Source organism: Pan troglodytes, chromosome 21, assembly GCF_028858775.2.
Source record: "Pan troglodytes isolate AG18354 chromosome 21, NHGRI_mPanTro3-v2.0_pri, whole genome shotgun sequence".
Taxonomy (NCBI): domain Eukaryota; kingdom Metazoa; phylum Chordata; class Mammalia; order Primates; family Hominidae; genus Pan; species Pan troglodytes.
In genome coordinates, this window is record NC_072419.2 from 56,577,991 (window position 1) to 56,602,578 (window position 24,588).

Below are 24,588 nucleotides of genomic sequence, written 5' to 3' on the forward strand. Positions count from 1 at the left end.
GATTCTCCCACATCAGCCTCCTGAGTAGCTGGGACTACAGGCATGCACCACCACACCTGGCTAAGTTTTGTATTTTTTGATAGAGACAGGGTTTCACCATGTTGGCCAGGCTGGTCTCCAACTCCTGACTGCAAGTGATCCACCTGCCTCGGCCTCCCAAAGTGCTGGGATTACAGTAGTGAGCCACCACACCTGGCCAGCAGATTTCTTTAAGTATTTTAGAGGCAATATTTTTTCCCCAAAATCTCCCTTGTGCAAATTTTCTACCTCACAGCTGCCAAAATTTGAGGTGGTGGACAAAAATAGTTGATATATAATGATAGAAAGACGTAAGTGAGGTATATATAGAGAGAGTCTAGAAAGAGTTCGCTTTCAAAGGGGAGGATCAGGGCAGTCTCCCTGGAGGAGGAGGTTTTGAATACGTGCGTTGAAGGGTGGGTGAAATCCAGACCAGGCAGGTGGGTTAGGGAAAGTGAGGGCATGCCGGGTGAAGGGCCCTGTGTGTGCACAAGGGTGAGGTGGGAATGATGAGGGTGAGAGTTTGTACCAAGGGGGCTGGGGCTGGGGTGCCAAGAACCAAAGAGCCACGATAAGGCCTGTCTGGGGCTCAGCCAAACTGGGGAGTAGTGCACGAGAAGAGGAATGGGGAGCCCTAGAGGGTTTTAAGTAGGGGAGGAACGTGGAGTCCACAGCAAGGCAGAGTGGCTGGTGGGGAGGTGGGGAGGATGCCATGGCAACCATTCACGCCAAGCCTCAGCCCCGAGCCTCAGGGAGGCAGGCAAGGCTGAGCTTCTCTTTCCAGATTGTTTGTGGGTGCAAAAGGGCAGCAAAGAATGTGGGTGCCTTGTCCTTCTGCCCACGTTCTAGTGTCCTTCCCCTCACCCCAGTCCCAGTGGAGCCATCATAGGCGAAATATAAGAACAAGTCGCCTGCGTTCAGTGGCTACAGAATACCCGGCCTCGCACAGAAGGCTGCGGGGATTTCTGCTCATTCATTCTTCCCACCTGCCGCATGAGGGAGGTGCTACGTCCATTTTACAGAGGACACTGAGTCCCAGAGAGCCTAAGCGGCATGCCCGAGGTTACACAGCCAAGAAGGGGCACAGCAGGATTCAACCCAAAAGTCTGCACTCCAGCCACTGCCCTATCATGACACTCACGTGCTCCCACCAAGTCTGGCTCCAGTGTTTCCAGTACCATAATCATCCCCATTTACCAGATGGGTAAACTGAGGCTCTGAGAGGTAGAGTCACTTGCATGAGGCCATACAGCAGGAAGGGTAAAAGTAAAGATTTGAATCCCTGGGTCTAGTCGACTCTGGAGCCTGCTCTTCTCCCACCATACACCTCAGCTGCTCGCCCTCCTGGGCATCTGTTTCCTCATCTGATGAACGGGGGTGACGGCGATGCCTCCCTGGCAAGGTCCACAGAGGATCCCGGGTGGTGCATGTCAATCACCCAGCTCAGTGCCTGGCACTCAGTGGATGCTTTAAACGTGATGCCTGTGTTTATTCGTATAAAGGTGGCTGAATATTAAATGGGTGGATTTATGGAAGGCACTTAGGGTAATGCCCTGTACATAATAGATGCTCAAGAAACACTAGAAGCAGTTACTATGATTATAGGATCGACCACAGGGGACAGCCCAGTAACTCCTCAAAGTTGCTTCCTTCCCAAGTTGGCTTCCATTTATTTCTCCCTTCATCCAACACACTGGCCTTAGGGTCCAGGTTAGGATTTGGGGGCTTGGGGGTCTTAGGTTACAATTTGGGGTGATTTGTCCCCCCTGCCCATCAGTCAGAGTGATGCTGAGAGCACTGGATGATAAGACCAGAATTCTAGGTCCGCACCCCGGACCTGCTGTGTGATCTCTGGCAACTGCCTTGCCCTCTCTGGGCCTTGGTTTCTCCTTTCATCTGCAGAGCCTGGGCCAGGCTGCCCTGGGAGGTGCCAGCCCCGAGTGGGGCTGGGGGCGGTTCCTGTGTCCCCTTGGCCACCAGCCTCCATCTCCTGCCTCTTGAGCTGCAGGCCCGCCCGGCTCAGCTGTGACGACGAACCAGCCAATCTGTTTACTGAACTGGCTGACCCCTTCCGGGAACTCGGCCCAAGCTTCCCAGAACTCGGGTATTAATGACCCGGAGCCACATGACGGAGCATGACACAGCACTTTTGGGCACAAGGCAGGGCCCAGAGGGGTGCGTGGGGGCCGCAGCCCAGCCCCCAAGCCCCGCCAGCGGGTGAGTCACCGAGTCACCTGGGCCCCCTGCAGCTTCCTGATCCCGGCCACTCAGCTGTCCTCCCCACCCCCAGGATATCCCCAGTTGTCAGGGCTGCCCTGGGACCCCTCGACCTTTGCACTAGGGACTTAGCAGCGGTCTTGGGTGATCAGGGCTGCCTTCTGGGATTACAGATGGGGACAGTGAGGCCCGCAGGACTGGAGTGAATGAACAGTGAGCTCTGAGTAAATGTCCACTGTGCGGGAGGCACTGTGCAAATACGTCACGTTAGTCTCGCAGCGATGCAACACAGTGGCGTAGTTTAATCCCCATATGATAGATGGGGAAACTGAGGCTCAGAGCGGGAATGAATTCTCCCAAGGGCATGCAACAAGAGCACTCTGTTTGACTGGAAATAATTTCCTTTCGTCTCCTCAGCAGCCGACAAGAGAGGTGCCATGTGGACTGTTTCACAGCTGGAGAAACTGAGGCACAGAGGGGCTGAGTCACCTGCCTAACGCACTGAGCAGTCTGGCTCCAGGACCTGTGCTCTGAACCAGCACCTGGCACATAGCTGGCACCGACATGGTCTCCGTGCACTGCCGTGGATGAGAGCAATGCTGGCTGTGGTGTCGGGCGGAGCTGGGTTCCAATGCTGACTTCACCTTTCTCAGGCTGCACAGCCCGGAGCACGTGGCTGCACCCTACCGTGCGTCAGTTTCCTCACCTGTGAAGGGTGATCGTGGTGGTCCTGATCTTGCAGAGCTGCAGTGAGGGCTGTGAGTGTGGGGTGTCTCAACTGCACCTGGACACGCAGAAGGCACTCTGTGAACACTGACTTTCATTGGCCCAGGCCTCTGAATCCATGACAGTTCAGTCTCTGAACCCCACAGATTCCTCCTTCACCCTTTTCCACCCCAGGGCAAGGTGAGGGCGGTGGTTTTTATGGGCCTGGGAACCAGACAGGCTTGGGCTCAGAGGGGGCGCCTGCTGCTGGCGGGAGTGGGGACTCCTGGTTCCCACTCCCTGATTTTGGGCTGGGGGCCGGTGGTGGGCAGGGGTGGAGCAGCACTTTGATGTTCTTCCCTTCATTCCACCACCACTGCTTGAGCACCTACTGTATGCCAGGCTCCAGGGGACCCAGCAGTGAACAAGGTCTCTGCCCTCACTGTGGTGGAGGAGAGGATGGAGGAGATAAACATCGGTGAGCAAATGCTTGAAGAGGCGAGAGGATTTCACCAGAGAGAAGGGTCGTGATGGGAATCAGCAGGGGTGTTTGGGAGCTGAGTGGGTCAGAGAGGGCTTTTCTGAGGCGGTGATGTGGAGCAGATGCCTGAAGGAGAAGAAGGACCAGACCTGGGGAAGAGATTTCCAGCAGAGGGAAACTCACCACAGCACGTGCAAAGGCCCTGAAGGTGGGAATGGGTTTGGGAAGTTCCAGGAAAGGCAAGGAGGCTGAAGGGGTGTGAGGAGGGGACAGCAGCAGGACATGGTCCTGGAGGGCCAGCAGGGGTTGGACCATGCAGGGCTTGGTGGGCTGAGTGAGCAGCCACGGCTGGGACTTGGGCAGGAGCCTATGTGAGAGATGGCAAGACTGCCTGAGATCGCATTCAGAACTTCTACCCATCTCACAGATGAGCTCGCTGAGGCCTGGGCCAGCTTCCCCTAGAAGGTCAGTGGCTGGACAGGCATGAGAATCGAGGGAGTTCAACTCCCCCGGAGAAGACAGAAGCCAGAACACGGGCCGTGGAGGAGAGGGTCCCACATTCATCCCTGCAGACCCGAGAGCTGTGGGCTGTGGGGCCGCCTGGATGGCTTCCTGGCGGAGGAGGTGACCTCCAAGCTGTGGCTGGGGCAGAAGGGCTGGGAGAGCGTTCCCAGTAGGGGAAGCAGCACACAGACAGGCCCAGAGGTGGCGGTGAGGGGCAGGCGTGTCTGGGAAATTCATCACTGCTTGGGAGTCAGGAAAGTGACGGGGTGAGGAAGTGTTATTGTCAGGGTCTCCCTTTCAGAAGGCCTTGGGGCCAAGGGGAGGAGCTGGAATTGCCTTCCACCGCGTGCAGACCCCAGGCTGGATCCCAGGACTGCCCAGAGACAGGCACACGTCTGCCCTCATGTGGCCCACAGTCCGGGGCAGGGACTGTCTGGAGAGATCAGGGCCATGGGGGGCAGGAGGGCGGAGGGGCAGAACTCCCATCCTAGTTCCAATCTCAGTGCTGTGACACACTCCCTGTGTGACTTAGGGCAAGTCACTTTACCTCTCTGAGCCTCCGTGTCCTCATCCATAAATACCACCTGGAAAGATATTCTCAGAACTCAGTGAGATCATTCGCTTATTCGTCCACTCAGTTATTCTTTGGATTTTTTTTAGCGCTTCCTATATGCCAGGTCCTGGGCTGGGTGCTGGGGACACAGCAGTGACAAAAATCCCTGCCCTTGTAGGGCTGATGGAAGAGGTAGTGTAAAGCAGCGAGTGGTTAAGAACACAGACATTGGAGCCAGGGGCCTTGGGTTAACTCCTGGCCCACTGCTTATTTGCTGTGTGGTTTTGGGTGAGACACTTTACCTCTTTGCATCCTACCTGTAAGATGCCACATCATAGGATTGCTGAAAGGACAAATGAGTTAATATATGTAATGTGTTTAGCACACAGCCTGGTACATAGTAGGTGCTCAATTGTGCTTGAATGAGCTGAGATGTGCAATAAGCAAACAGAAGAGGGGTGAGTGGATGAGACAGTGTCTGACAGTGGGAAGTAAAAGTGACCAGCTCTTAGCAACAAGTAGGCATACAGTAGGTGCTCAATAAATGTTTCTCCTCCTTTGTCTCCTTCCGAGTCCATCTTGGACCTTAGCCCATAGGGGACTTAAGGGCCTGAGGTTTGGAATCTGCGTGGAAGGCGGCAAGTTGTCTTTGCTGATCCAGAAACCCAGAGCTGAGCTTTGGGGTCGGCAAGAGCAGAGACGCCCCCAGCACCCCTGCCCCTCATGCTCCCTGCACCCTGTCCCCAGCATCATGTGCAGCCTGGGTGGCTGCGGCGAGCTGGGGCCTGCCCAACGGGTCCCCAGTAATGACACTCATTACACAGGTGTCTGGCAGCGGGGGGAAGCGAAGGCCCCAGGGGCCGCATTCACATGGCGCCCAGCCAGCCCACCCCGGGCCCTTCCTCGTCCTTTATAAGTCTGGTGCCCAGGGCAGGCGGGCAGGCTGGGGAGAGGAGCTGGCGAAGGGCCAGCTGGCGCCCAGTGAAAGGAGGGAAAGTTGAGAGGTCTGGGTGCCAAGCACTGGTGTGGAGGCCAGGGGAGGTGGGCACGGGGGGCGCGTGTGTGTGCGCGCGTGTGTGTCAGGGTGTTTTGGAGGGGGCGGGATGCAGTGAATCTGTGTCCAGGTCTATGCATCCCCCTGGCCTGTGTGTGGAGATGAGAGGGTCTGTGTAGATGAAGCATTGATGGTCCCCCAGGTGGGTGCAAAATCTCCCATGCCCGTTTGATTTGTTCTTTAACCTACACTGTGAGGTGGGTACCAGGCTGGGTCCAGCCTGGACCTGGTGATGTCAGAGCCAGTCCCAGGGCAGCCCTAGACTCTGCCGTCTAAGAGCTCCAAATCCGGGGACAGACAGACGCCAGGCAGAGGATCAGGACATCCCAGTGAAGACTTTGATGGAGAAAAACAAGGCAGGGGGCTGACAGGGATCAATAGGATGGGGTCAGAGGCCTCACTGGAAGGTGAGCTTGGCTGGAGGCCTGGAGGACGAGCCGCCATGGCAAGATCTGCAGGAAGAGAGTTCTGGGCAGGAGGAATGGCAAGTGCAAAGGCCTCGATGCAGGGCTCAGCTTGGCCTGTGTGAAGGGGCGAGTGAGGAGGGGACTGGGGGCCGGGGCAGGTCCAGAGCTCATGGCCAAAGTCAGGAGTGTGCATCTTCTGAGCGCAGTGGGAAGGTTGGCACATGGTAGGTACACAGATGGGGGCTCCACTGGGGTGAATGGGTTTGATGAGAGCCGGGACCGGGCCCTCTGGGTGTGGGAACGATTGGCTTTCAGAGCCACAGACAGGAACGTGGGCTGCTCAATTGTATTTGAACCTATTCTCCTGGGTTCAAACCCCTCCTGGATCCTGGAACCTGTTATTAAGCCGGCTGCACCCCAGGGCACCGGCCTTTATACCCAGACAGGGCCCTGGCCCCCAAGACGGGGGTGGACGGGCGATACTGGTGAACCCCATGCCTGCCCCACCCCCCGCCAGGCCCCTCGGCAGGGCCAAGTCTGCTTCTGAGAGCAATGAGCATCTCTCCTTTTACAGATGGGGAAACTGAAGGCCAGAGAAGGAATGGGTATGTCCTGGGTTCTTGTGGCAGAGTGCTGGGGGCAGCACCCAGAAAGCCTCCGTCACAGCTCATATCTCTTCCTACGTCATCCCCGCCCACAGCGGGCTCCTCCTAATAGGACTCTGGCAGGGTAGCAGCTGGTGTCCAGGCAGAGCTAGAGGGAAGAGCTGGGTCCAATGTGAGAAGCCTCTGTTAATTGGGTCCTATAGGAAGAACTGTTAACACTGTGAGTTTCCCATCACCAGAGGTGTGCAAATAGACCTGGATAACAGCCTTTCATCTGCTTAGAGATTACAGAAAGGTTCGGGCGGATGGGAGACCACTTGCCTTCTAGCTGTGTGATTCCACAGGACCTCGGAACAATCCTTAGCTCAAGCCTCAGTTTTCCCGACTGTAAAATTGTTTTTTGTAATAATCAGAGTGACCTCATTAAAAGGACAACTTTGTTGATAAAATTCTCCAGCATTTATCCAGCCCTCGCTTGGCTCCCCAGTGCTAAGAGACAGCTCTAGCCCTCACCATGGCCCGCACATCCTGTAGCCCTGGTCCCTGGGGCCTTCCCTCCCACCCCCTGATTCTCCCCTTCCTCTCTCTGCTGCAACCACAGACTTCCTCCCTGTTGTTCCTCTCCTACCTCAGGGCGTTTGCAGATGCTGTGAGCATTGGATGTCGGGCGGAGGGCTTTCCATAATTTCAATCTCCCACCAGTCCTATCAGGTAAATAGGAGATCCATTTTACAGATGAGGAAACTGAGTCTCAGAGAGCTGAAGTTAAAGACACACAGCTTTTTGTGAATCCACTGAGTCAGGATTTGAGCTCAGGCCATCTGGAATCTAACACCACTCTCTTTTCTTCATTCCTTATGTGACTTGTTTTCATTTTCAAAACTTTGCTCAACAGTTGCCTTCTCCAGGAAGCCTTCCCTGACTACCCTCTCCATCCACCCTCCCATGACCTTCCTGAGTTTCACCGTTGCTGCACTGCTCACACTGCCTCTCAATTATCTCCCTTTTTTTCTTCTCAACAGCTTTACTGGGGTGTAACAAACACACGATAAACTGCGCATATTCCAGTGTTCATGTGGATGAGTTTGGACATATGCACACACTTCCGAAACCACCAGCACAATCAAGACAGCAGACATATCCATCGCCCCCAAGGGTGTCCTTGTGTCTTTTTGTCATTCATCCCTCCCGGCCGCCCCATCCACACTCCCATCGCCTGCCGACTGTGGCTGATCTGCTTTCTGCGGCTGTGGATTAGTTTGCGTTCTCTACAATTTTCTGTAAGTGGAATCATGTGGTGTATTCTTTACTGGGCTTCTTTTCCTCAACATTATGATTTTGAGAGTTACCCACGTTCCTGTGACCATTCTCTTTTTTTATGTATCTGCCCTGTCCCCCTCAGACTGTGAGTTCCATGGGGCGAGGACTTTGTCATATTTACCTCTGTGTCCCCAGCACTCAGCACAGGGCTGGGCACACAGGAAGTGCCTAATAAGTGTTGACTGACGGGAAGGAGGATGAGGACATGACCAAATGGGGGAACAGCGGGCACATTTGCATGGCAGTGAGGAGCCCAAAGCCGGATTAAGAAAAAACAGCCCCTGGAATCATCTGGAGGCCTCGTGGCCCCATCAGATAAGCACATCCGCTCATCCCCATGGCTGTCTCTGTGGAGCAAAGATCTGGATTGCACAGGGGCTGGGCCTGGGCTGAGGCGGCGCTAGTGGTCCGTTTATCTTGCGTGGGCATTCGGCGCTGTGTTCTAGAACTGCACAGCCCACGTACCCCGGCAGGCGGAGGCCTGGGCTCCGGCAGCGGGTGGGCAGGTGGGAGGCAGGAAGAAGTGGCCACCCAGCCCTCCCCAAACCAGTTGGACTCCTTTGCAGAGATTACTGCAGGCGCTTTGGGAGCTGGCTAAGGGAGAGTGGGAGGCAGGAGGAAAAAGCAGGAGGAGGGGAGGAATCATTTAATGAGCAAATATTATAGGGAATTTCCAGTTCATGCCCCATCAGGCTGGGCAGGAACACACTGGGATTACTCAGGCGGTTTCCAGGTACCAGCCTCGACCTCGAAGGTTCAGTGTGGCTCAGATGCCTCTAGGTCTTCATCGCTGGCTAGAAACCCAACTAGCCAGGGTGAGAAAGTGGCGGTGAGTTACATCCTGAGACAAAGCCTGCAACCAAAGTCGAGTCTAAGCATGCGCTTCCTGTATCAATCTTTGCTGAGATGACCTTATTGCCCATTTCCCAGACAGAAAAACTGAGGCTGGGAGTTGTGGCATTGGCTAAGGCCACACAGGGGTCACTGCGGAGTAGGGACAGCTTAAAAGCCAAGGCCATTTTGGAGTGACTCCTTCAACAAGGGCCACATTCTTTTGATAAATACTTATTGGGCACCTACTGTGTGCCACACACTATGCTCAGCTCTGCAGGTTAAAAAAAAAATGGAGGCCGGTCACGGTGGCTGACGCTGGTAATCCCAGCACTTTGGGAGGCCTAGGAGGGCAGATCATGAGGTCAGGAGATCGAGACCATCCTGGCCAACATGGTGAAACCCCATCTCTACTAAAATACAAAAAATTAACTGGGCATAGTGGCACGCACCTGTAGTCCCAGCTACTTGGGAGGCTGAGGCAGAAGAATCTCTTGACCCCGGGAGGCGGAGGTTGCAGTGAGCCGAGATCGCACCACTGCACTCCAGCCTGCTGACAGAGCAAGACTCCGTCTGAAGAAAAAAAACATGGAGTCTTTGGGCATATATTGTGCATTGCATCTTATCTACAGATGAACACAATTTTTGAGGTCAGAGATGTTTTGTGGAACTTTGTTTTCTTCTTTGTGGAAACAAGAAGTTTGGACCAGACTAGCATTTCCCAAATCTATTTTATCATTTATCCATTCTGAGGACACAGATCTGAGGGACACAGAGTCTCTGGGGGTACTAATAGGAGTGACAAGGGGGAAAGTGTTCCATTAGCCATTGGGTTTGGGAATTCCTGGGTGAACATTTGCCACAGGTGTTCTCAGTCTTGGATGCTCCAAAGAGCTCAATGAGCATCTAGGTGGTTAGGTCCTGTGAGTTACCCTCTGGGATATCTAAAGGAGTTTATTCACTGTTTTTCTAACTTCATGAGTCCTGTTTGGATGCTGCTTCCTCCAAGGAGCCTTCTCTGAATCCCTAGAAGGACCTGGGTCCCCTTCTGTGAAGGCACCTGCCTGGAGCTCCCTTTGACTTCTGAATATTTTCCATCTTGGGTTGTAGCTGTCTGTTTCCATCACTTGATTGTGAGCTTCTCAAGGGCAGGGCCAGCTGTGATTCACTTCTTGGCTCTGGTATAGAGAACAGAATGGGTGGATGGAGCATTTAATGGGTGAAAGGATGAGTGATGACTTGATGGATGGGTGGATAGTCAAATGGATAATTTAATGGCTGGGTACATGTATGGAGATAAGGGAACTGTTTATGAATGGATAAAATGGATGAAGAAATAGATCAATGAAAGAATAGATGAATCAATGAATGAGATAATTAACAATTGAATTAATGGATGAGTGAACACATGAATGAAGAAATTAGTGGATAAATGGAGAGATGGATGATGGATGGTTGAATAAATAAACAAGTGCTGGATTTTAAATTGTGTGATGGATGGTGCGGGTGATTTCATTATTGAATACTGTGAATTACTGATGGATGAATGAATAGATAAATATATAATTAAATGAATGAATTAATACATAAAGTGATGGATGACTTAATAGATGGCTAGGTGAATAAACAGATAAAGGGATAAATGGGTAGATGGATTGGTGATTCCATGAGTGAATGGATGGGTGTATGGATGGGCAAATGGTTGGATGGATAGATGAAAGAGTGGGCGGATGGATGAGTGAGTGGACAGAAGAATGGGTAAATGGATAGATGAATGGATGGGTGGGTGGGTGGATAGGAGAATGGATAGATAGATAAATGAATGGATTGGTGGGTAGGAGGGTGGATAATAGAATAGATGGATGGGTAGGATGGATGGATGGATGGATGGATGGATGGATGGATGGATGGGAGAATGGATAGGTAGAAAAATGAATGGATTGGTGGGTGGGAGGGTGGATAATAGAATAGATGGATGGGTAGGTGGATGGATGGATGGATGAGTGGGTGGATGGATAAGAGAATGGTTGGGTAGATAAATGAATAGATTGGTGGGTAGGAAGGTGGATAAGAGAATAGATGGATGGATAGGTGGATGGATGGATGGAAAGATGGATGGATGGTTAGATTGATTGGTGGATGAATAGATGAATGGGTGGATGAGTGGATGGGGAAATAGGATGGAGGAGTGCATGGATGGTGGATGAGAGAATGAATGGATGGATAGGTGAGTTGGATGGATATACAGGTGAATGCATGCTATGTCATAGATCGGAACTGAGGTCAGGAGGCAGGAAAATTCCTGTGTTCCTTCCTGATGCAGCAGTATCAAGTTTTTGAAGTTTGAAAGCTTAGTGAAAACTTTGAGTCGTATCTCCAGAAAATTGCATATAGACACAAAATGTTATCAACTTTATGGGAGTGGTGGTCATGGAGCCTAAGAGCCACCTACAGACCCTAGGTGAGGAGTCCCAGTGCAGTCTTATGTATTATTTTTACTCTCTGAGCCCTGATCTTGGAGAGGAACCCAGGCCCAGTGGAGGGAAGGCAGCTGAGATGGGGACAGGTAGTTTCCTAAAGGAGAAGACACTTGTGTATTCATTCATTCATTGCAAAACATTGCCTGGGAGAAGATAAAGTTGCCTCTCATAAGTGGCAAGTGTTTGGAGCTTGAAGTCAGACAGATTGCATTTTTAATCTCATCTCTGATATGTACTGGCTGGGTGACCTTGGGAAACTTACTTCACCTCTATGGACCTTCTCTTCTTCATGTATAAATAGGGACAGCATAATGCCTACCCTATTGGGTTGTGAATATGTCAACAGGTATGTAAAACATGTAGCCCAGTGCTCAGTGCATAGTAAATGCTCAATAAATGTCAGTTCTTCTTTTTCTTCTTACGTGACTACTGTTGTCTTGCATTGGGCCTATGCAAGATGCTGCTGAGCCCAAGATATCCAAGGCATCATCCTGGCCTTTTGAAGTGTCCACAGTCCATCAGGGAACACAGACAAGTAAGCAGAGGTTTCCATTCGCACAGGGTGTTGGGGCTGAGATAGGGAATCCTAAGACCTCATGTTCAGGGTCATCTGATCCTCAGCATCCATTCCTATTAATATCTCTTTCTAGCAAGAGGCTGCAGAGACTGGAAGGCTACACGCCACATTCCCCAGCCTCCTTTGCAGCAGGGGCTCTGAACGCTCTGCAGGTCCCGCCAGGCAGATGCCTTCCTGTGAGAGTCAGGAAGTGGGGGCCACCTTGTTTTTCCTGGGCTCTCTTTCTGCTGGTGAGCATGGTCATGGGATGGATTTTCTTGCAGCAACCTTGGCGTCCGGTTACCACTCTTGGGGAGTCTAGAGGTAGGGGTGGTGGTGGTGGCTTCCTCATCTCTAGATGGCTGGATGGTGCTGCGATACGTTCTCAAAGTCTACGGCTCCTCTGTGGCCTTCTGATTCCCCACCATCCTGAGTGGCTGGCAGCTCTCCTGAAGGTCCAGTTCTGCTGTGTGGTGCTGGTGCCTCTCCAGCCCTTCTAGCAATGTTGTGAGTGTTCAGTTCCCTGTGTTGGATCCTTTCTGCTTAAAATGCCTGGAAGGAACGCTGTCTCTAAAATCCAAAACAAACACAAAATTTGGAAGGGTTTCTGGTTGCCATAACTGTAGTTTAACTCACACATGGTGGGAGGCGGGGAGCACTGTAGGACCTCAGCAGGTACCTACACCAGACTTAGGGGGTCAGGGAAGGTTTACGAAGCTCGTGACATGTAAACTGAATCCTGAAGGGCATATATGGAGTAGTCAGACAAAGAGTTGAGTGGGAAGAACACACCAGGCAGAAGGAATAGCACGGCTGGGCACAGTGGCTCACACCTGTAATCCCAGCACTTTGGGAGGCCGAGGCGGGCAGATCACCTGAGGTCACGAGTTTGAGATCAGCCTGGCCAACATGGTGAAACCCCATCTCTACTAAAAATAAAAAAATTAGCTGGGCTGTGGTGGTGCATGCCTGTAATCCCAGCTACTCGAGAGGTTGAGGCAGGAGAATCTCTTGAACCCGGGAGGTGGAGGTTGCAGTTAGCCAAGATCGTGCCATTGCACTCCAGCCTGGGCAACAGAGTGAGACCCTATCTCAAAACAAACAAACAAACAAACAAACAAAAAAAAAAACCAAGGAACAGCCTATGCAAAGGCTCAGAGATCAGAAAAGACATCGTGGAGAAGTGGGTAGTTCGGGCTGGCTGGAACATACAAATTGTAAGGGAGAGGTCAGGGGCTTTAAGGCTGGCCAAGGTGCTACACTTCCTTTGAAAGTGATGGGGAGCTTCTGATAGTAAACAGCAGAAAATAGTAGATGTCTTTCAGGCTCCTGCAGGAGGCTGAATTTGGGGGAGAGGAAGTATCGTTGCAGGGAAAGCAGCGAGGTGGCAAGGAATTGCAGCCACGTGGGTGAGAGGTGATGAGATTGACCTGGCATGGCAGCCTCAGAGGAGGGGAGGGTGGATGGATTTGAGGGAGGTTGAGAACGAGACTCCCAGGCTTTGGTGACCCATTGGCTTGGAGGCATGGCAGCGGGAGGCTTTATGGATGATGCTCATGTTTCTGGCTTTGGACCCTGAACAGTTGTGCATCCTTCCAAAAGAAGGGAGACAGGCAGAGGGACAGTTTGGGGGAAGTTGCTGAACTTGCTTTGGGCATACTGATTTGGAGGATGCCTGGGGGCCATCCAGGAGGAGGCATCGGGGAAGTGTACAGACATGTGGTCAGAGGCTGAGACAACAGATTGAATATGGACAACGACCCACGACTTTGGAGAAAATGAGTGAAATATTCATTCAACAAATAGCACAGGGGAGCCTGAGACACACTATCTGTTCATGTCTGAATACCTGGCAGTGGGCCAAGGGCCTGGCTGCTTGTTCAATAAGCCAGGAGGAAGCGCTGGAGCAAGACTTGGAGGGTGGGCTGGGTTCTACCAGGAAGAGACGGGATGAGGGCCCAGTGGTCAAGTGCGTGAGGGCTGGGTTTAAGTCCAGCTCCTCTGTGTGTTGATTGCAGGGGCCTGGGCCAGATGTTTTCCCTCCCTGAGCCTGTTTCATCTGAAAATTGGTTATAAGGGACATGGTGAAGCTTCAAAGTTGTGCTTGTGGAAGCAGGTAGCTTGGAGCATGGAGCAGACTTTTGGGGGACAACTTGGGACACAGAGAGTCACCCACTTCCTGGTGTGGCAGAGCCACGGGGGATGGGGAGAGAGAAATTAGGATCCGCCTGAAAAACATCCACAGCTGTGTCCCATGTGAGAAAGGAGACCTCGGCTCCCGCCCAGGCTCCCTTTCACCCCCCAGCCTGCTGGAGCTGGCGGGCGGGGGTATCATCTCCATGGAGTGGAGGAGGGGACCAGATGACAGAAAACTTCTCCACGTCCCTTGGAGCTGCTGGAGCTGGGTCCTGGCCACCATCCCAACCCATAGCTCCTGACTCGGGGTCAGGCTGAGATTTGCTCCTTCTCTGCCTGCTCCATTCAGCTGCAGCGAACAGAGGCTGCAAACTGGAGGCCTCAGGGGCCCAATCTGGCGCCCAAGCCTGTGGGGCTTTCCTCAGCCCACACAGAATTTTTAAATGAATGAAGCCAATATTTAAGAATCTGTGGGTACTACATAAAAACCTGTGTTTTGATTCCCTCTGGAAAATCAGGGCACGGAGCATCCGATCATATTGGGCCCTGTTCTCTAGGGACCACCATCAGCCGGAGCTGAGAGGTGACTGTCTTCAGACAAGGCATGTGCCCCAGTCCCCACCACTCCCTCTTGTCTCTCTGATGCTGAGGCCAAGGAATAGTAGCTGTTTATCATCTTACCCCAGCCCACTCTGCTCATTTTAAATTCCTGCCTGGTCCCTGGTGACACAGTTTTCAACCCCAGAGCCAGTCTCTTTTTCCTCTAAAACCACCCAGACTTTGGCCCTGGTTCTAGGCCTGAATTGGCTTCCCAAGAACCCCAGTCTCTGAGCTCCTCAGGGTCATGGTTTACCTTTCCTTCTGCCCCACAAGGCCCAGCACCACCCCCGGGGGACGATGACGGGCTGAGACTTGGCTGGTGTCGGGGGGCCGGCTGGGCCTGTGGGAGGCAGACCCACATCTGCTCTGAGATGTGTCAGCTGGGCCTGGTCACACTCTCTGCGGCTCATCCCTGAGGCATGTGGAACCAGGCGCTGTGCTCGTGGCCCAGCCAGGGTGGTAGGCGGGGCCAGGCCCGGGACATGGTGTATGTCAAGGCCACGCACAACAGGCCTGATGTTCCAGCCGCAAACACATTGGTTGGAAAGAGGAAAGGAGGAGGGAGAGGCAGAGCTGCTTTAACAGACAGTACCCAAAATACAGAGGCAGAAAAAGCCGAACTCGCACTGTAAGTTGCTGTGTGACCTTGGGCATGTCACCTCACCTCTCTGAGCCTCTAGCTTAAGATAGAACTAAGGACAGACCCCAGCTTGCAGCCTCGTGGGCATATGCAGTGGTACAGTGGCTGATGTGGGGCCTAATGCCTAGAAGGGCAGCCTGGAATGGAGGCAAAAATCACAGACTTTGGGGCCAGATGAGGTTGCCACTTGTGAGCTGGGTGACCCTGGGCAGGTCGCTTCTCCATCTGCATCCCCAGGGAAGGTCCTCACCAAGTTATTCTGCCAAAAAAAGAATCCATTCACCGAACAAATATTTATTGGGCAATTCCTGTGGGTCAGGCGCTGGGGACATGGCAGGACATAGGACGGTCAAAGGTCTCTGCCCCCGTGGAGTTCACACTTGTGGAGAGAGCAGGCAATACACAAGATAAATAAGTTGCATATTGCATTTGAGAAGATCCGTGCTAGGGAGAGAAATGAAGCAGGAAAAGGAGATGGGATTTCAATGGGCGGGGCAGGGACAGCCTGGTGAGCAGGTGACAGCTGACAACGATCTGTAGGAGGTGAGGGAGGGAGCCGCGGGGAGGGGAGAGTGTTCCAGGCAGTGGGAACGGTGCACAGGCCCTGAGTGGGGGCTGTGGCTGTTGTGTTTGGGGTGTAGCAAAGAGGCCAGTGTGTGGAACAGGGTGAGCGAGGGAGAGAGACTAGGAGGACGTGAGGGCCAAGAGGCCGTGGGGGCAGATCCTGCAGGGCCGTGTGGGCTGTTAAAGGACTTTGGCTTTTTCTCTGCAGGACATGGGAGTCATGGAGGGTTCTGAGCATAGAAGGGACGTGGTCTGACTTCAGTTTTCATGGATCCCTCTGGCTGCAGTGGAGAATGGGCTGCAGGGGCCAGGGCCAGGACAGAGGCAGGGGGGATAGTGGGGAGGTGATGGCAATAGTCCACCCTCTGTTTAGTGATCCTGGTCCTTCCCCGCTCTAAAGCCTTCCTGACTTCCCATCGCCTCTGGACAAAGCTCAAACTCCTTAGCGTGACATTCAAGGCCCGCTTACCTGACTCTAGCTGCTCCCCGCCCCGGCTCCTCACTCTCCACAGCATCCCAACCAGATATCCTTCCTTCCCTGCTCCACATGGGGTCCACCTTTGCCCGTGCTGTTTCCTCTGCCAGGAATGCCCTTCCTGTCCCCCTTTGTGACCCAGTTCATGTAAGGCTGAGTCCCACCAAGCTAGGAGATAGAAAAGCAAGGAATAGAGGAAAGCCTGTTCCTGGGGAGGGTCAGGGAGGGCCAGGTTTCGGCTCCCCTTTTCTTCCTGGAATTCATCCTCCATGGCCTCCGCAGCTGAGGGCAGGCTCAGGAGCTGGGAGTGGGGCTGTAGCCCACACGACCATGCTGTGTGACCTTGGGCAAGTCACACACCCTCTCTGGGCCTTGGCTTTTCTGCTCTGTAAAATGGGGAGGATCCTGGAGCTCCTCATGGTGGTTCTGTGCACCCAAGGGCTGTGGCAACTGTGGGAATAATGGCATCCTGGGGAAGACATAACTGCACTTCCTTGCCCAGCCACGACAGGCCAGCTCAGGGTGGCCCTGAGCTGATGCTAGGGGTAGCTTGCAGGAGGGGTGCCCTCTGAAGCCCTGAGCATCTCCAGTTCAGTCACCCCTGAGTGACCTGAGCACCTACAGTGTGTCCAGCCCCAGCACTGTGCTTGAGCACGGACAGAGGCCAGACAGCCTGGTTTCAAATCCCAGCTCTGTCACTTCCTAGCTGTGTGATCTGGGCAAGTAATGTAACCCAGCTGGGCCTTGGTTTCTCACCTGTGACATGGGGACAGTAAGAGTGCTCTCCTCCTGGGAAGCTCAAAGAAGCCAGTGTGCTCCTATAAATACCATGCTCAGTGCGTGGAGGAAGCAGCTTATCAAGGCCAACTAGCATTTTTATTATTATTATTATTATTATTATTATTATTATTATTATCATCACCACTGTCATTTCCTGGCTTTGTGGCCTCAGGCATCACTTGCTTCACTGTGCCTCAGTTTCCTCCTCTGTGAGATGGGGTAATAGTCCCACCTTCGAAGAGTTGCCATGAGGACTGAGCCTGACGCATGTAAATGAGCCTGGAGCAGAGTAGGTACTCTGTGATTTTTGTTTGTTTGTTTGTTTGAGACAGGGTCTCGCTCTGTTGCCCAGGCTGGAGTGTGGTGGCAAGATCTTGGCTCACTGCAACCTCTGCCTCCCAGGTTCAAGTGATTCTCCCACCTCAGCCTCCCAGGTAGCTGGGACCACAGGCGTGCGCCACCATGGGCGGCTAATTTTTGTATTTGTAGTGGAGACGGGGTTTCACCATGTTGGCCAGGCTGGTCTTAAAACTTCTGACCTCAAGTGATCTGCCCGCCTTGGCCTCCCAAAGTGCTGGGATTACAGGCGTGAGCCACCGCGCCTGGCCTCAGTCTGTAATTTCTTAAGAAAAACATTTCAAATGCAGAATTTATTTTATTCACTACCATAAGTCATCACTGATACATGAATAGTCCCTATGAAATCCTTTGTTATTCCTCTAGTCAGACAAATGTTCATTTGGTTTAATCTGACTTAACAAATTAACGAGATGAGGAAGAAAATTCCAGGCCTCGGGACATTCACTGAAGCCCAACCAGGCACCAAGAGACACATGTCCTTCTAGTCCTTCTAATGAAGAGTGGAGGAAGATCAACACGATCCTTATTTACACTTCAAGTCATTATGACTCTGCAGCTGGGTGACCTTGGGCAAGTCCCTTCCCTTCTCAGACCCTGAGTCTCTTCTTTCCTGAAATAAGTGTGATAGCTTCCTACCTGCCCTGTCTAGCTCATAGGATTATGGTCTGGCTCCAAGACATCACGGCTATCATTTATTAAGTCCCTCCTGTATGCAAAGTCCCTCTCCCTGACCACCCTGCCTCCTTCCAGGAGGGAACTGGATGCTGCTTGTTTTCAGGACAGGACAGTGAGGCTGGGGAGGTGGCGGAGGATGCTGCCCAGGGAGAGGAGGAAGTAGGGGGCTGGGGCTGGCTGGGCTGACGCAGCTGTGATGTCAGACACCCGCCACAGGCAGCCGGCCCAGTGCTAACTGTGCGCTCTCTGCTGGTCTGGCCTGGCGCCTGCCCCCTCCTCCCCCGCCACCCCCCTTAACCCCTTCCCGGCCTCCTCTTCCCAGACGGCCATCCCCCAGGCCCAGCCTTGCCCACAAGATTCCCAGATTTCACAACTGGGGCTGGCGCTGAATCATGTACAGTAAGTCCGGGGAGAGAAACTCCCGGCTGCCTGGCGTCCCCGGGACAGGACAGCTGCCAAGCCTGCCCTCCCTCCCAGGGGCCCACCGGCAGCCAGGGATCATCCCCCTCTGGGCCCCTGACCAGCTAGGGGGTGATGGGCGGGACACACAACCTCTCTTGGCTGTGCCAGGGATCAAGGGACCGTGTGGTTTCCAGGGAACCTTCAGGCTCTGGAGGGATAGGGGCAGGCCAGGGTGGTGGGAGAGGGGTCGAAGTGGCCTTGTATTCAACCACGGCCGGCCACCAAATCACTGGTGACCTGGAGCAGTCCCTAACTGTAACTCTAAGTTACGGTTTCCTTATCTGGAAAGTGGAGATAATCACAGCCCTGACCTTACAGGTGGCTGGAAGGACTCTGAGAAGATCTGTGTACAGTGCTTACCGCAGGAAGCGCCCAATAAATATTATTATTATTGTTGTGACGTCGAGCTGGTCCTGACACGCTTTAAGACCCTGGAGAAATCATCCAGTTCTTTGGAGGACGTCTCCCCTGAAACACCCACCCCTCCCGCTGTGATACAAATTACATCTTATCTTTTCAAAACTTCTTCAGTACATCAGCAAACATTTATTGAGCACCACTGTGTTCCGTGCCTGCTACCAGGTCCTGGAGATACAGCAGTGGACAAAACAGAAAGACATTTAAAAGCCCTCTGTTCTCGTGGAGCCTGTATTCTAGCTGAGGAGAATCAGACATTTGAGGTCATTTCAGTAAGTGAGCAGGGCTCCAAAGGAAATAAAGCAGAAGGTGCGATGGAGAGAGCCTGGGAGGTCCCCTCTGATGGGGTGACATTTGAACAGAAGCCCCAACAAAGAGGAGAAGCCCACGTGCAAAGGCAGGGGGTGGGAAACGGTGCTCCAGGCAGAGGGAACTGCAGGTGCTAAGGCCAGGCTGTGGGATCCTCTTGTTGAAGGCTCAGCAAGGGCAGTGTGGCTGGAGCAGAGGGAGTGAGTGAGGGGCAGAGGGGTGGGAGGTGAGCTTAGTGGGGCCCCCACCCTGGAGCAGCTCTCCTAATGCCAGGCTCTTCCTGAAAGTGGCCACCTGGTGCCTGACTTCTACCTGTAGGGGCAGCCACCTGACAAGGGCCCAGCTTCTTCCCATCCGGGGTCCCAAGGCCCCGGAGCTGCCTGCTCACAGTAAAAAGCCTCATTCCCAGGAACCCCACGGAGGGCCAGGCTCCCCGCCCCTGCCCTTTGCTCAGGCTGCCGCTGGGACTCCCCAGCCCCTCCCGGAGGATGTGACCCTCCCTGCCTCTCAGCCGCTCAGAGTGTGGGCATCTGCATCTCGGAGTCTCAGTGTGCCCACCTATGAGATGGGCACCATGTTGCCTCAGGGAGGGAGTAAAAGGAGGAAGGGAGCTCTGGCCTTAGTATCTGTCCCCTGAACCCTGGAAGAAGGAAAACATCGGGGCTCACTGGGGACCAGGCTGTGCGTTCATAGCTGGACGGAGAGCTCAGGCGTGTGTATGTGCGTGTGTGCATGTGTGTGCATCTGCGTGTGTGTGCATGTGTGTGTGTGCACGTATGGGGTGGGGGAGACGGGGGTGGCATCAAGACCCAGGAGCCACAAGAGTGAGGAAGAGGGAAGGGGTGGGCTTCCAGGGACAGGGGGCAGTCAGAGCCTCGTTCTGGGGCTCAAGTGGGGATTGGGGCAGGGGGAATAAGAGGCCTGCCCTCCCTCCTGGGGGCCCAGCGGCAGCCAGGGATGATTTCCTGGGATGTTTTAAAAATCATTTATTTCTAGAAAAGTCTTTCATCATTTCCCTTCAGGTCACGGAGGCTGAGATGGCTGACAGGGTAGGTGGCTGTGGCCTGATGTGTCACTTTTGGCCTCAAACTGAGGCAACGGGGACGAAGTGGCTGCAAGGCGCAGTATCTGGCATATGTGTGAGAAACAACCACAGTGCCCTGGGGAGGGGCCACGTCCTCACCCCGCACTGCCAGGGTCTCAGCGTGTCTCCCAAAGGTCATGTGGGCCTTTAAGAGGTGGTTGGGTCCTGAGAGCTCTGCCCTTATGAATGGATTAGTGTCATTATTGCAGGAGTGGCTTCATGATGGAGAGAGTGGATTTGTCATGAAAGTGAGTTCGGCCATTCCTTGCTGTCTCACGTGCCACCTCTTGCCATGGGATGCCCTCGCCATGGGATGACAGCAAGAAGGCCCGTGCTTGAGTGAGCCCCTCCATCTTCGGCTCTCCGGCCTCCAGGACTGTTAGAAATACATCTCTGTTCTTTGTAAATTACCCAGGTTGTAGTACTCTGTTATAGCAACACAAAACAGACTAAGACACTACTATGTGGATGAAGAAACAGGCCCAAGAGGTGAGGAGTGTTGTCCAGGTCTTCTGGCCAGAGGAGCGGCAGAGATGGGATTTCAACCCTGGGACTGTGTGGCTTGTGACCACTCCTAGCTTCAGCCCTGCCCGGTGCTGAGGGGTTTGGGGCCAGAACGATGGCCAGATGTTTGGGCACACTGGGCCCTACCCACCTGGAAAGAGGCTGGCCTAGGGTTGAATGAGAACCAGAAGTGACTCAGGCTAGGACCCCTCTGCATCCTCCCTCAGGCCGTGGGTAATTACCTGCCCAGGTTAATAGCGCCCACTTCCCGCCACCTTTCATCAAGGCTCCTGGAGCTGCCAGGCAGTAATTAACCCTCACAGCACCCTTCTGAAGTCAGCACTGAAGGCAGACGTGTGATGAAACGCGTTTATTACAGGTAGGTAAACTGAGGCAGAACCCATTGCAGCCTGGGAGCCTAGCCTGTTGTTCCCCTGTGACTCAGCAGCTCAATCAATCTCTGCTTTCTTCCCACAGGAAGCACCAGTTGGCCCAGATGCTTCTCATCTTTGGAGTTGAGCTGCAGGCTGGAGACCTGGAAGGCCCTCGCAGCGCCTGCTCCCATCCTCTCACCTCACGAAAGCGCAGGAATGTGGGTTTGGAGTCAATGAAAAGTACTGGAATCTGGCTCTGCTCTGTGACCCTGGGCAAGTCACTGCACCTCTCTGGGCTTCAGTTTCCTCCTTGGTAACACAGAATGATTATACCTACCCCTTGGGTTTGTTGACCTGAATCTACCCCTCAGTCATTGCCTTTCCTTCTTGCTGCAGCCACACTGGCCCCTTGACAGTTCCTTGAACACAACAAGCCCTTTCCCACCTCAGGGCCTTTGCACGTGCAGTACCAGATGCCTGGAATGTCCTTCCTTCCAATCTCCCCATGGCCGGCTCATTCTCATCTTTCTTGGCTCAAATGTTACCTCCCCAACCTAGACAGCACCCCTGCCACCTCTTCACCCCGTCTTACTCTTCTTCAAGCACTTCTGGAGGTATCTTGCTATTTATCTTGTTTGTATCTTTTTCAGCTCCATGAGGGCAGGGGATTTTTGTCTGTTTCATTCACAATGTATTCCCAGAGCTCAGCACAGTGTCAGGCACACACTAGGTGCGTAAGAAACAGTTGCTTCCTCTACCTCTTCCCCTGCTAGCCCCAAGTTCAGCTAACTGGCTGTATGACCCTGGGGATTGCTTTTCACCTCTCTGTTCCCTTATTGTCCCTTGTGGACAAAGGATGGCCTGGGCATGAGTTTCTTCAAGGACTCGGGTAGCAATGAAATCCCTGGGACCCCAGCCTCAGTACCTCCCCAGGCAATGGGGTAGAGAGCAAGAAGGTAGGTGAGCGAGGACCAGCCTCCGCCACGCAGACACCCTCTTTCCGGCTTCTCTGTCCTCCTACTTTGCCCTGGGTTTGTGGACTTACTCTGGGCAGATCTCCACGACCAACCACCCCCTCCCTTGGCATGTCTGTCAGCACCCTTGGGGGAAAGAATTTGGAAAGGGGAGGGAGAAAAAGAAAGCAGGGTGCGAGGGGCTGGTTCCCACACCTGTGTAAATAATTTGTCATCTTAAAATGCTCAAGTATGCTCACCTTTAATGCCTGGTTCTTGGGCTTGTTTTCCTTGGCAAGGCCCCCACGGGAGTGGAATTTCGGCCAAAGGGAGCCCAGTTGTCATCTTCTAAGCATGTTCCCAGGCCAGGGGCCGGGGAGGGCTCTGGCTGATGCTCCACTTCCGTCCCCAGAAGTGCTGGAACGTTCCTGGGATCTAGGGAGCAGCCTCCAGTCCTGGAAGCTGTCCCAGAATTCTGGAATGTTGGAATTCAAACGGCCTCCTGCCCATTTTCCGGAGGAGGAACATAAGACCCAGAGAGGGGAAGGGGTTGGCCTGAGGTCATACAATGTGCAGAGACGAGCTAGAGTTTGCTGGGAGAAGGTGCAGGTGTGTGGACAAGTCAGCATCTATCTCCCATTTTCAGGTAACAGCACCTCGACTTCCTACTGAAGAACCCCCTCTTCCCTTTTCTCAGTCCATGAGGCTGGGGGTGCCCAGAGGCCTCTGTCTCCAGGGGAGGACATGTGACTGGGTCTTGCTCTAGTGATTGGTCCAGGGATGGGCACATGACTGAGCCTGCCCAATGAAACTTGAACCTGGGACTTCGGGGTTGGCCATGATTTGTGAAGGAGATGCCATTTTCCATTGGATGGACAGTGAGCAAGTGAACGCTTAGAGAAAAAGAGGACAAAACAAGGGAAAAGCCTGCCTGAGAGGAAGCAGCACAGAGCTGGACAGGCTTTGAACTCCTGGATCCCACTGTACCTGAAATTAGGCACCTTCAACTTTCTAGTTTTGTGAGCCACTGTCTTTCCCATTTTTGGCTGAAAACAGTTGGGACTGGCTTTCTGTCCCTTGCATACAGAAGGTGCTGACTGACCCCTGCCCCATGGAAGAAGATACTCCAGGCAGAGGAAATAGTGTGTATAGACACCCCTAAGCGAATGCCAAGCGGGGCACTCATGTACCAAGAAGAAGAAGGAGGAGGCACCTGGGAGCTGAGCTTAAGAGTTAGTCGGGTGGTCAAAGTGGGAGAAGGGGGTATCTTTAGCAGAGGGAACAACCATTGAAAAAGCTTGGAGGGGTGACTAGTTAGTGAAGATCAACTGTGTGCTGAGCTCGTGTTGGGTGGCAAGGGACACAGACGAAAAGGGCACGGTGGAACCCAGCTACTTCTCACCTGCTCCAGCGCAGTGCAGGCTTGTCTGCTTTTGGAGCCGAGCCTGGACACCTCCATGTCCTTCGCCCGGCAGAGTGCTGCCAGCACGCTGTCTCAGACTCTCCAGCATCTCCTGGTTGATGTGCATCATGGGGACCACACAAGATTACTTTATAGGCTGCACAGGCAAAGCATAAAATCACCTCGGGTCACACAGTGAGAGTTATTCTCTCTGCAAATTCTTTACAGTCTTTCCTTTATATCCAGAAGAGCCTCTGTGTGGTGCTAACTTGCCTCGAAGACCAAATAATTGCTAGTCTCCCTTTGTGAAAAGGAGAGCAGGTGTCAGGCTCATTCATGTCTCAGGCACACAATTGTATCTAGCTAGACTTTTTGAAATGTCCTATAGAGCTGCAGCACATATGAATGAGGTGTCCAGCTGGTCCCAGGCCTGTAATCGGCACCCCAGTGAGCAGACTGGACATCCCCACCTCCACAGCTGCCCTTTCTCCCCTCCGCTCATGTTCCCTCTAGGGACGCCACGATCCCGACTTGTATCACCACAGATGAGTTTCACATGTTTTTGAATTTTACATCTTATCTGTTTTCTGTTTCTATACAAGTTTGCCTTTTTTGAATTCCATATAAGTGGAATTCTACAATGTGTTATCTCAATTTGAGTCTGTTTTTTTTTTCCTGCTCAGCATGATGTTTTTGAGATGCATATATGCGGTTTTGTGTATCTGTAGATGGTTCTTTTTTATTGCAGAATAATGTTCCAGGGTATGGATGTACCAAAGCTTGTTCATCCATTCACCAGCTGAGGGATATTTGGACTGTTTCCAGTTTTCAGCCATTATAAATAAAGCCACTAGGCACATTTGCAAACAGGTTTTTATGTGAACATAAATTTTTGTTTATCTTGGGTAAATTTCTAGGAGTGGAATTGCTGGGCCAGGTGGCCAAGTTTATGTTTCACTTTATCAGAAACCGCTGAGCTGTTTTCCAAGGTGTCTGTACCATTTTTCATCCCTACCAGCAATGTATGAAAGTGTCAGTTGCTTCGTATTCTCACCAGCACTTGGTGGTGTTAGTTTTTTGTGTGTGTACGTGTGTTTTACTTTTAGTCATTCAAATAGGTGA

General features: G+C 52.9%; 1 long non-coding RNA gene across 3 annotated transcripts; it reads left to right on the forward strand.

Annotated features, from left to right (window-relative positions):
* The first annotated feature begins 2,145 nt into the window (after nucleotides 1-2,145).
* On the forward strand, nucleotides 2,146-24,333 carry LOC107970055 (uncharacterized). Of its 3 annotated transcripts, none has more exons than XR_008541272.2 (4): nucleotides 2,146-2,235; nucleotides 2,653-3,629; nucleotides 7,567-7,824; nucleotides 21,215-24,333. It is a non-coding gene; the product is annotated as an uncharacterized LOC107970055 (long non-coding RNA). The 3 variants fall into 3 exon arrangements; XR_008541273.1 differs by having other exon boundaries at nucleotides 2,653-3,141; XR_010154077.1 differs by having other exon boundaries at nucleotides 2,170-2,235; nucleotides 2,656-3,141.
* Nucleotides 24,334-24,588: the final 255 nt, after the last annotated feature.